The sequence below is a fragment of the Urocitellus parryii genome, chromosome 10 (assembly GCF_045843805.1).
Source record: "Urocitellus parryii isolate mUroPar1 chromosome 10, mUroPar1.hap1, whole genome shotgun sequence".
In the NCBI taxonomy this organism is placed as follows: domain Eukaryota; kingdom Metazoa; phylum Chordata; class Mammalia; order Rodentia; family Sciuridae; genus Urocitellus; species Urocitellus parryii.
The window spans coordinates 99,874,645-99,886,267 of NC_135540.1; the positions used below are offsets into that span (position 1 = coordinate 99,874,645).

Genomic DNA, 11,623 nt, shown 5'->3' on the forward strand with positions numbered 1-11,623 from the left:
CTTGTCCTTACTAACTTCTGTTCAAAAACTGTTTTCTATGTATATTTTAGTCCATTACTTTATGGACCTTTGATTTTTATCTTATTGGATCTGTGTTACCTTCAGATAATCTTTAAAAATTAAAACAATTCTTTAAATTAAAAAAAAATTCTTTCTCCAAATATTATAAAATTGTCCAAATTTTATTTACTTTGTGTACTTGAGAAGATATTTTTAAACTTGCCAATTGTGAGATAGTTCATTTTTTCATTTCTTACTTCAGACAGTAATTTCAGGAAGATACATTTCACACAATGGCATGAAAACCCAACCATACTGCTCATGAACCATAAAAAGATCTGATAGGATTTGATAAACCATTTTTAATTATTTTTTCAACTCCTTTAATTTGTTTACATCTTCTATTTGTATGTCGAATCATTAGCATTTGTGCTCAAACACATTTATTAAATCTTTATTCTTACTGACTGGCTCTATTGTCTGATACAGTCGGCTTCTATTTATCTTTTATTCTTCTCTAGCTCCTAGATTCAGCTGAAATTCCCTTTAATAATTAAACTGTCTTATATGTAGAAATGGTAGCCTTAATTTATTTTCTCATTTCTTCTTGATGTTATACAAATTTAGAACACTGATATTTTCCCATCCTGAGTTCTGGAATTGTGAATGTGGATTATGAAATGTGAAATAAAATTTTCATATATTCTAGACATCTATTCCAAATACCTACACACAAATAGTAAACTACTCTGGGCTAAAGCTATTTTCATGATAATGGCTAAAACGACACTAGAGAGAGAGGTAACTCAAGGGACAAGGCATTTAATGTGTCTTCATGGAGGTTCAAGAAACTCACGTATTTCCCCTTTTATCACTTGACACAATTATCATGGCATTTTCAAAAGTCTGTTTGCTCCTAGGGCGTCCATAAAGGCAGGACCTTGCCCTCCTTTCCACCCCGTATGTTGCCTGACACATAAGAGTTTTGTTATGAATGGAGTTTTTTGTTTTGTTTTTTTTTTTTTTTTTTTTGAATAGGAGGTGTTTGGGGAATGAAGCAGGTTCCTCAGTCAGAGGACACAGCTGGGGTTACTCCCACCTCACTTACCCTCTGTGCTGTGATGGTCCTGAACTAGAGATCTTTAGTGTTACTTATTCTTTTTTCAATTATGTGTGTAAAACACTACTAACTTTCTAGTCATAGAAAACATATTTCATTTTTTTTCTTTTCCTAAGTTCCATACAATGACTGCAAGTTGAATTCATGTATTCCCAAGTGTTTTCCTAGTTCTTATTAGACTACATCTCCACAAGGAAACTAAAGTGTTCCTGCCTCAAATTTTCTTACTCTGATGCCTCAAATCTGTCTCTTGCTCCTACTTTATATACATAAATACAACCCAAATCCTAAATATCATCACTTCACTTCCCCATAGATATTTGGAATTTAATCTACCTGCTTGTCTTGTTCTGTTCCATAATTCATTGAATGGCACCCAGAACCACTAAATTCTTAAGGAAGTAAACTTGTCTTCATCTTAATTGCTCCCTCGCTTTTGAACACACTTTCATCATTTCTGATCCAGCATATTTTGGTCATAGATGGTTAGCAAAGTTGTCACAGCTTCCTACTCCCATTGCTAACTTCCTTTCAGGCTACTGTCAATTCCAGTAAAGGTTACCTTGAAAGCATAGCATTTTTACTCCAATTTTTTCCTCCTCCATGCTTCTGGCAAAATGAAGTTTATAAAATGCAAGCATGATTCTGGCATTCCATGACTAATTTCATTCTATCATTTCCTTCGCAAGAATTTATTAATTTACAATAACCTTGTTCATTACCTCTTTCATCCTTAAAATCCTAAGCACGGTTTTTTATATCATTAGTAATGTGGTATTTGCTTGCCCTTCCAGATTTTTCTTTCATCAGTTGCAATGTATGTTGAAATTATACTCAACTCTGATCAGTTTCCTTATGCCCCTGGGATATGCCTATCCAACCACCTCACCTTATGTTCTTCCTCTAGCTAATGTCTGTTCATTATGATTGCTTCAGCTTTGAGGTCTTCTCTTTCTTTTGCTCTTCCACAATTTTCCAAGCATAGCTTAGATGTCCCTGACATGAACTTCTGTTGGAACTTATACTGCTAACTTATGCCCTCACAAAATATCATTATTATTTATTCTGTATCTAAATGCATTATGATCCTTGTGATTGAAGCATGTCTTTTTTGTTCAACTTTGCATTCTTTGCACTGAGCACAGAACATGGAACATGCAGGCTATTCAAATATGTACTATTGAATGTTGAAGGGAAGATACCTTTTTAGAAGTGGAGTTTCTAAATTTTATTTCTAAGAATTCATTTTGCATTGTTATCATCAGACAAACCTAAATATTGAGGTTAAAAAAGTAAAGCAGACAAATAAAAGATTTTAGCTTTTGAGAGGTGGAGTGTTTAATGTAAATAAGTCCTTAGCAAATATTCGGAGTCAGTTTGGACACAAAGACAATGAATTCCCAGCAGTAGCACCAAATGTGGAGTGTACCATAGTCCATGAGGCACTGAACACCTAAAGCAAACAACCTGGATCAACTTTCAAAAATTGTGGTCTATAATTAAAAACCACATAAAAATTCTAAATCCCACATTTCTTAAGGAATATTGTTAGTTTATGCAAGTGTTTGGTGTGCATAAATATAGAGTGAATTGTACAAGTTGGGAATTCTTGTGGGGACTGTGCGTGGCTCTTCCTGACATCAATCACAAGAGTTAGCGACTATAGATTCCACAGAAATCAATTCCGCAGACAAGTGCCTTACGTTGTACAGATACAGAAACAGGCCATTTTGTGTAGGGATGTATGATGATCACACTGTAACTTTAAGCCAACCATTTTAACAATATATACTAATAGATACACCGTTACATATGTACTATTGGAATTGGTTTTGGCTAGTAAACTGAATTTTCTTTAGTTTAAACATATTACTTGGGCCTCTGACTTCCTAGAATTCATAATACGATTATACAATTTCAAATCTCTTCACAATACTACTGAAATTGTATTTTTGGATAAACATGGAGAGCAAATGGGCACTTAAGTTTGTATGCTCCCCTCTATATGTATCTATATCTTTGTGTATGTGTGTTTGTGTATGTGTGTGTGAGGTTTGTGTTTTGGTGACATTTGGCTTTTGTTGGGTTTGAACCACAGAAGTTATTTTGCTTTTTTATATGAGCTTTCCGTACCTCACTGCCTTTGATTGATTTATTCTCAGTGGTCTGATGGGATTGCTTTCTCTCCCTTCTCCACTCACTTGATCCTCTGTCTATTTTCAGTGGGCCCCTGGCCATTTTTCCCTTTGGTATTTCTCTGCCTTTATTCCTTTAGATGTCTTCCTCACACTGTTCCTCCACACTCTGGGAATCTAGGAAAATGCACTTCTCCTGCTAACTAGCCCCTTGTCTCCTTGTGAGTTCTGGCTCTTACTTTCTTTTCTTCCTTATTTCATGTTTATTCCTTGCTCGCCTGTTTCTTACTCCTTTTTTTTTTTTTTTTGAAATTTCCCTGCTCTTTGAACTTTCCTATTTTTTCCCTCCTGTCCCATTGGACTCCTTTTATCTTTGTGGCAGTGAGGCAGGGGTCACATAGAAAGATTCTGAGATGGAGACCCAGAGATTGCTAGGCTTCAACATGGCTTGTTTCTTGCTACCTGTGTAGCCTTGGGCAAATAATTGGCACTCTCCGAGGCTCAGTTTCTTTCTCAGTGAAACAGATAATAATAATCACCTTGTGAGATTGTTGCCAGAATTAGAGATAATGAAAGTAAAGTGCTAGCCTGGTGGCTGGCACTGTACATCAGAGGGCCCTTCTTGTCGTTTTCATCCTTATTACTGCCCCAGTAGGGTTACCGCATTCACTAGTGTAGACTTAATAGTTTTGTTGATTCATTTTTCCTTCCAATTTATGTACCCTTGAAGCTGTACAGCTGGGCCTGTTCCAGTTCTCATTTGACATATTTTGGAGCAGTTTGTATGGAAAAAGTTTTAATCTTTGGAATAATCTTTGGGTCACATTTAATCATTTTTTTCATAAATAACCATTAATATATACTTCTCCTTTATTTAAAAAAACTTTATGTCTGATTATCTTTATCATTTTGGGTGGTATTTTGGGCTATTGTGAATCACGAATCTGTCCTTAAATTTACTTATATCCTTATGTTAACAGTCCTTTATGAAATAGTGTATTATATTTTAATATCACATTTTAAACTAGAAGCAAATATGCCGACATTTCTTGGAACCATGATGACATTATTTCCTAATATTCAAAATCAATTCCTAATATTCACCATGACTGTCTGTATACATTATTAGGGCATTCATGTTGTTGGAAGACTGATTTCTTATTTTGAGTAATATGAAAACAGAAATACCTACAATAAATTTCAGAGAACAGTCCATCAAGTAAAGATATTTGCGACAGAATGATTGATTTATAACACTAAATACAACAAAGAAAACTGCTGTCTTTTTAGCTTCCACTTACTAAAAAGAATGTCTAAAACTTGTTGGATTTTTTCGGTATCAAAGATAGTAAGTGCCCTATATGGACATGTTCCTTGGTCCTTCAGGTGGACTAACTCATAAACAGTGTCTTTTGAATGAAGCTCAAACCAGTAGACTGTAGGGAAGGCATTTCTCAAGCCCTGACACTCTCTACTATTGGACACAAACCCTGAGTGACCTCTTGAAAACATGTATACTCTGACTGGCTTACCTTTAAAAATGGGCATCCTCAAATTGGAGATGATCCTTGGGGTTTTGAATTCAATATGTTCCATTAAAGTTATTTTGCATCATGTGTACTTATTTGTAAAATAAGCAGGCCTTTATATTAGTCAACTCAGGTTGCCAATAACAGCAACAAAAATTAAAAATACAAAAAATATAGACTGAATGGCTTGAACAATAGAAATTAATTTTCTAATTGGTCTGAAAACTGGAATTTCAATATCAAAAATCACCATAGTCAGGTTTTGGTAAAGATTCTCTTCAGGTTATAGCTGGCCATTATTTCATTGTGTCCTTATGTGGTAATGGTGGCGGACAGAAAACGGGAGAGAGGGGAGAGAGAGGGAGAGAGAGACAGAAAGGGAGGGAGAGAGGGAGGGAGCGAGGGACTGTGTTCTCTGGTGCCTTTTTTTACTAGCATTAATCTTATCCTGAGGATGATCCCACACTATTGAACTCATAACTAACTCTATTTCACAAAGACCCCATCTCTAAACACCATCACATTAGTATAATTACAGGTTTGGTTTCAGCAGAACACTCTTGGGAGGTGGCAGAATCTTTGGGAGGTGAGATTCAGTAGGAGAATGTTAAGCCATTGTGAATCCCTTGAAAGGGATTTTGGGAACCCATCTCTCTCTCATTCTAGTTTAAGATGCAATTACCTGCTTATTCCTGTGTGTGCTCCCATGGTGATGAGCCACTATCTCATGCCCTTTACCTACCAACTACAGCCAACCACTATTATGGGAAATTTAAAAAGGAAAATTACTATTATTCTTTATTAAGACCCAGGATGAGATCCCCATTCCCCATTTCTTGTAAAAGAAAGTTTAGTTTCTGTTCTTGGATCCAAGGGGCTCTCTGATCTAGGCCTAGGATAGTTTGCCAGCAATTTACAAATGCAGAACCTTTTATTGGAACATCCCAAACTCCCTTTCTCTATTCCTCTCCCCCCCACCCACATATATTTTGAAAGGCATGGCTTTCATTGTTTCTTTGCCTTTCTACACTTTATTCTCTTTCTTCCAAGATATGCTCAGAACTGTTTTGTAGTATTTATACACCACTATCCTTCTAGTTTGAACTTACAGAAAATAGGGACCTATTCATAATTATAGTCTTGATTTAAAGCCTAGAAACTTATATTTTATTAAATCAATCAAATAAACATGTTTTTGACTTGTGGCTCTGGAAAATGATTTCACTATAATTTTGTTTATGTGCTATTAAGCAAAACTGTTATTTTTCTCTATGTATGTTCAGTTGATAAGGATGTTTATGCTAGAATTCTTAAGTTATCTTAGGCACTGAAATTCTAGATGTACATGTAATTGTTTTATCCCTTTAATTCTTATGTTTCATTATTACTTGACAAGAGCAGCCATTGAGCCAAAGCTAAGATCCATAATGTAGGACAACTGGGTTTTAGAGAGTTCCACTCCCCATGTTGCTCCTGGGCTTCTGGCCTCACAGAAGATAATACAGAAATCTTACTTCATGTAGAAGGGATCATGAAGTCATGGCAAGGGAGGAGTTGGAAACCCAAATCTTTCTTCTGAATTAGAAGGCAATTAATAATACGTAGATACAACAACAACAAAAAAGAACCGGATCTAAGCATTTTATTAGTTTTCTCTTATTAATTTTATTATCTTTCCCTCTATTTAAGCATGGATATTTTTTAATGAATGTATTCTGTGGTATTGTGGTCCTAACAAACATTGGAAACTTTATTCACACACACGCACACACCCATACATCATATATATATATATATATATATATATATATATATATATATATATATATATATTAATTTAAAAGAATTTAAGTGATGCTAATTCCAGCTGGTTCTTCCTACATTCTGCCCTGGAATAGAACTGTACTTCTTGACAGTGGAAGAGCAAATACAAGACATGGGCTCTTGACACTGAAGGATTGCATTTTAATTTATGGCATTTCCAAGGTTCTTTTTCCAGGGTATTTTTTAACTTACTTTTCCCAAACACACTAACTTTAACAAATATTCTTTCAGAAGTGACAGGTATTGAGATCACTCTGGGGAATTCTCTGGATCTTTCTATTACAGTTCCCAGGTAATAGATTTGAAACCTACTGCCCACACATGTTTCTGCTATAGCAACATCTATATTAATGATAAAATATAAGAATTTGTATTTCAAAATGCTGCACTTGAAGTATAAAAGTTATAGGATCGTTTTTATCATCTTTGTAGGATATAAAACAAAATGCTTTCAGAAAAATAGATGATATTTAAGCAAATAATTGGGAATAAACATCATTCCTTTCTATTTTTTTCTTTTTCTTTTCTTTTTTTTTTAAAGAAAAATAGTCCTTCAGAGATTTTGGTGAGAAATTATTGCCTCTAGGAGTTGTTAACTGTTTGCAAATAGTTTATCTTTAAGCATTTGCGTTAGAGGATGCTATTATTTTAATTAATGTTGCATATAAAAATATTTTAATAGCAATTTATTCTGAATATATTAAGGCTAAACAGGCATAATATTTGATTTACAAATATGAATTAAATACCTGATGAATTAAAAACTTTTATAATAAAAATATAAAGTTTTGTAAGTGAATTTTAAATATAAATTTGAAGTAAAATCTGGTACTGTTTTGTTACATTGTGCATCACAGAAGAATCCTGAATATTGCTTGACTGTTCTGCATGATCTAGGTAACACTATGGCCCTCATACATAATTTTCAGAGGCCAATGATTTTTGTCTATCTTTATTCACTGCCGTAAGTCTACAGGGTCTAGAAATAGAGTTTGATATATAGTAGACACATAAAAATGTTTGTTGAAAGAATAAATATACCATCATCTCTTGACTACTAGGTCAATAGACATACAAGTTTGAGTATAAATCCTGTAATTCAATATGATTCCCTTTGCTCTTTATTAAATATCTGGTCAGCCACTGAGGAAATGGGAGTTACTTCATTTAAATTTAAAAAGAGTAAGAATAAAATGACATTTAGAAGAATGCTTTTCTAGGAGACAATACAATGAGGATGAGGACATTTTTACAGCCTTAATTAGGTTGTTTTTGTTAATTTGGGGATTAAAATTGTTGTTGTTGCTATGTTTTTAATTTTTTTCTTCCCAATGTTCCAAAACAATGAAATGGAATAAATAAATAAATATTCAGGTACTGTTCTGGGTTGGCTGAGTGGAGTGTGGAAATCCCACCTGAGAAGCAAACCTGAAGATACCTTGGCCAATATCTATTCTACTTATTTTCTTGCCCTGTGTATTTTATCCCCTACTTACCCCAATAAAAACCACCACCTTCACACACACCCCAAAATGTATATAGACTTGACTTTATACTGGACTCCTTGAGAACTATCTTCTAGTTTTTTAATCTGTAAAATTGTTGTTAAGATTAAACTTATATAGCTGTCAGAAATGCCTTTCTTTTGACATGTCTAAAAATCCTTAGGAAAATTTGTTAATCAGTTCCTAATTTAGCAAAGATGACTTAGAATGTCAGTAATTGGGATGTAAAAAAAAAGAAAGAAAAATAAATTTGGAAGCTTAATTGATGCTTCAATACCTTTAAAGGTGACTTCCCTTGATACTGCTGACAATGTTTAAAGGTGAAGCCTGAACACAGAATGAAGGGTCTCATCTCCTTCTGACAATGAAATGAACATTCAGCAAAATCTTTTGTTATCTCTTGCTGCTTGTAATCTGACCAACTGTCACTAAGCATTGTCTCTTTAGCCTGACAAGCACTAAAATACCCTGAGGAACCCTGTTTTGTTGCGATCTGGCAAAACAATGATTAGAATAATGACAGTTTGTAGGAGGCAATGTATGTGCAAAGCCTCTTAACTCTGTAGTGCTCTGTACATGTGAGCTGTTTTTATTACCCATAACTGAAGTTGTCATGACTTACTATTTTCTCTGCTGGGTGAGAAAGTCTTTATTTAACCCAGGCTTCCTTTTGCATTGGCTGAGAATGTATGTCTCATGGACATTAACTGTGACAGTTTTCTGGAAAGCTTCTTCTTGTTTGTAATATCTTTGGGGAGGTTTTCTTAAGGTTACAAATCTAGTTTCAGAAGGTGGCTTTTTAGCTGGTAAATGAATTATTTGTGAAGGAAGGTCACTGTGCGATGTATTATTGAAAACACTGAAGATGATGCAGTTTGCTGACTTTTTCAGAAAATAGTGATTCCTGCATATTTTAATATTAATTGAACCTAGAGTTTGTAGTGGAAAGAGTTAAGAAACAGAAAGAAAAGAATCTGAGTCTAATGAGGAAATGCTAGAAGGCATGCTCATTAGTACCCACTGGAACTTTAACCCTCAAGAGTATAGAAACCTTTCTCTGTGTCAACACTAATTCACATATTCGTGCCTCCCTTACAAATGGATAGAGAAACTAAATCCGTCCTTTGTCCTCCTCCATTCACTTGGTATCTCTTTGTGTGTTTTGGCACACATGTGTCCTGTGTTCTCAGAGGTAGTCACTTAGTATTTGAGTATATAAAATGACATTTTTAGATTCAAATTATCAACATGTGACAAATTAGCAGTTGAAATTTTCCTACTCATTTCCTCAGTCCCTATTCCTCATATTTTTTCCTGCAATTCTCTGCTCCTTATATGGCTACTAATGAGAGGTGCTTCCCCCAACAGGAAGTAGAATGGGCAAATGGGAAGAAATCCTGCTCTGTGATGGTCTCCTATTGACATACCCTCAAATAGCTTAGCTCAGAATCTCTGCTCTCTGGTCAGTAGTGGAATGAACATTAGCTTATGTGATAAATGGAAGAGCTAAACTAAATTTCTGTAGACAAATAGATGACTAATCCATATAAAACTCATACTTAATATGATCTATTAATATGATCTACTTTTATCTAACTTTTATGCTAACTTTAAGGAGTCACATGCACATCCTTATTCTTTCCTGGAATTGTCCTATATCTTCTGACATTATAACCTCACTGAAATGTTAGGTATGCATGATTTGTTAGAGGGTAGAGTAAATAGATGAGTAAGTCAAGGCTTGTGTCTGAGATAATTGTCCCTCAAATATGTGCTGTCAAAGATACATAGTTTTGTAAATGCACCTTACAGGTCTGTAAATATTGCATTTGTTTTCTAAGAGCCTACTATGTGTTTTGATGACACAACATACAAATAGTAGACCTTTGCCTTCTCGCAAATGGTGATTATCTGGTAATTTTTGTAAGAGGCCATATTTGCATAATTGCACAATATTCTGCAGTTAGTAGAAACTCAAGTTTTCATTCAAAATCTAAGCCATCAAGGATCTTGTCTCCTACCCTATGATTCCACCATTGTTAATAATGGCTGCTGTACACCAGGCATCACATGGATAGTTCTGGCATAGACAAAGATGCAGAGCAGGAGTACTCTGGTTCATTGGCCAAACTTGAATACATGGCTCAGTTTTTATAATATCTAATAACACATGTGGGTACACTTCTATCTTCCACATGTCAGAATTATTCGTGAAGGAAGGTCACTGTGCAATGTATTATTGTTCTGTTTGCTATTTGAGATGCAGCAACTCATTTGGAAAGTAGCCATTTGTCATTTAGCAGAATTACTCAGGGAAAGTTTGAAGAAAAGATTCTGAAGAATACCCTGCATATCATAATCTCATTAAAAAAAAAGGTAAAACATTTGTGGCACAAAAAGAAAGGCGATTCTGTAATGTCAGAAGTGTTTATCTCAGTTAAACCTATATGGAGGATCTGCAGGCACTCTGGAACATCCTGTCCCTAAAGACAGGTGGGGCAGAAGTCTCACTCTGTCCTTAGGCAGGTAGTGCTCCAACTGTCATCTAGGAATAGAAGTAAATTCAAACCTAGTTTTATATTCATAAGAACCAGGGAACAAGGCTCATTAATGTGCTTACAAGACCTAAAAAGGAGCCAACGACGTGTCTCTTATTTCCCCACTGAGAAATCCATCAGATTTTTGTTCAGGCACACAATTGCCAAAATCCTTTTCTCTATTTCTGAATCTTAGCTCCTCAGCAGTGATAAAAGAATAACTGTTGGAAACATTTCCCTTAAATATTTATCCTGTCAATTATAATCATCAGAGTTTTAAAAATTCCTTGGCTTCCATATTGCTTTTTAGTATGATGTACTTCCACACTATTCTATTTTTGTGCAAATCCATATAATTTAAGAACAAAGATTTCTGAAGCTAGAATAAACTTCAAAATCACTTCTTCAAGGCTTCTTGTCAAGAGGCAGGCAAGATTATACTATACTCATTTCAGGGAAGATATCCTAAATCCAAAATGGCTTTTATACTCTGTTTATGGGGGAAAAGTGCAAATGAGTGTTGAGAGGAATTGATACAACTCAGTCTTGGAAGTCAGATCAGCAATGAGCTGGCTGCTGGATTTCCAGGCATGAGTGGCATATATGGATATTTTACAGCAGCCTTTCTAAAAATGATGTGAGCAAGGGTTCATAAATGAGGTATCAGAGACAAACTGGTACTATGTGTTGCATGAATCACAAATGATTGAGTGAAACCCTTCTGATTGAGTGATGGAATGAATGAATGAATGGAGACTCTAACCAGCAATACAGTTCAATTGAGGATACTCATTCAAGCATGAAGCCATTGCTGAGAGTTAATGCAACTGAGGTGCCCATAAACAGGAATGAATCAGGAACCAAGTTACTCAGACCCCATATTTGTCTTTTCTCATGAACATTTTAATACTCCTATTCAGAAAAGTGACACAGACATACCTCTAGTTCTAATTCTGGTACCAGTTCAAATAAA

The 11,623-nt window shown here is 34.9% G+C and overlaps 1 pseudogene; it reads right to left on the reverse strand.

The window, feature by feature from the left end:
* Nucleotides 1–227: 227 nt before the first annotated feature.
* On the reverse strand, nucleotides 228–338 carry LOC144257349 (small nucleolar RNA U13; annotated as a pseudogene).
* Between the last annotated feature and the right edge of the window lie 11,285 nt (nucleotides 339–11,623).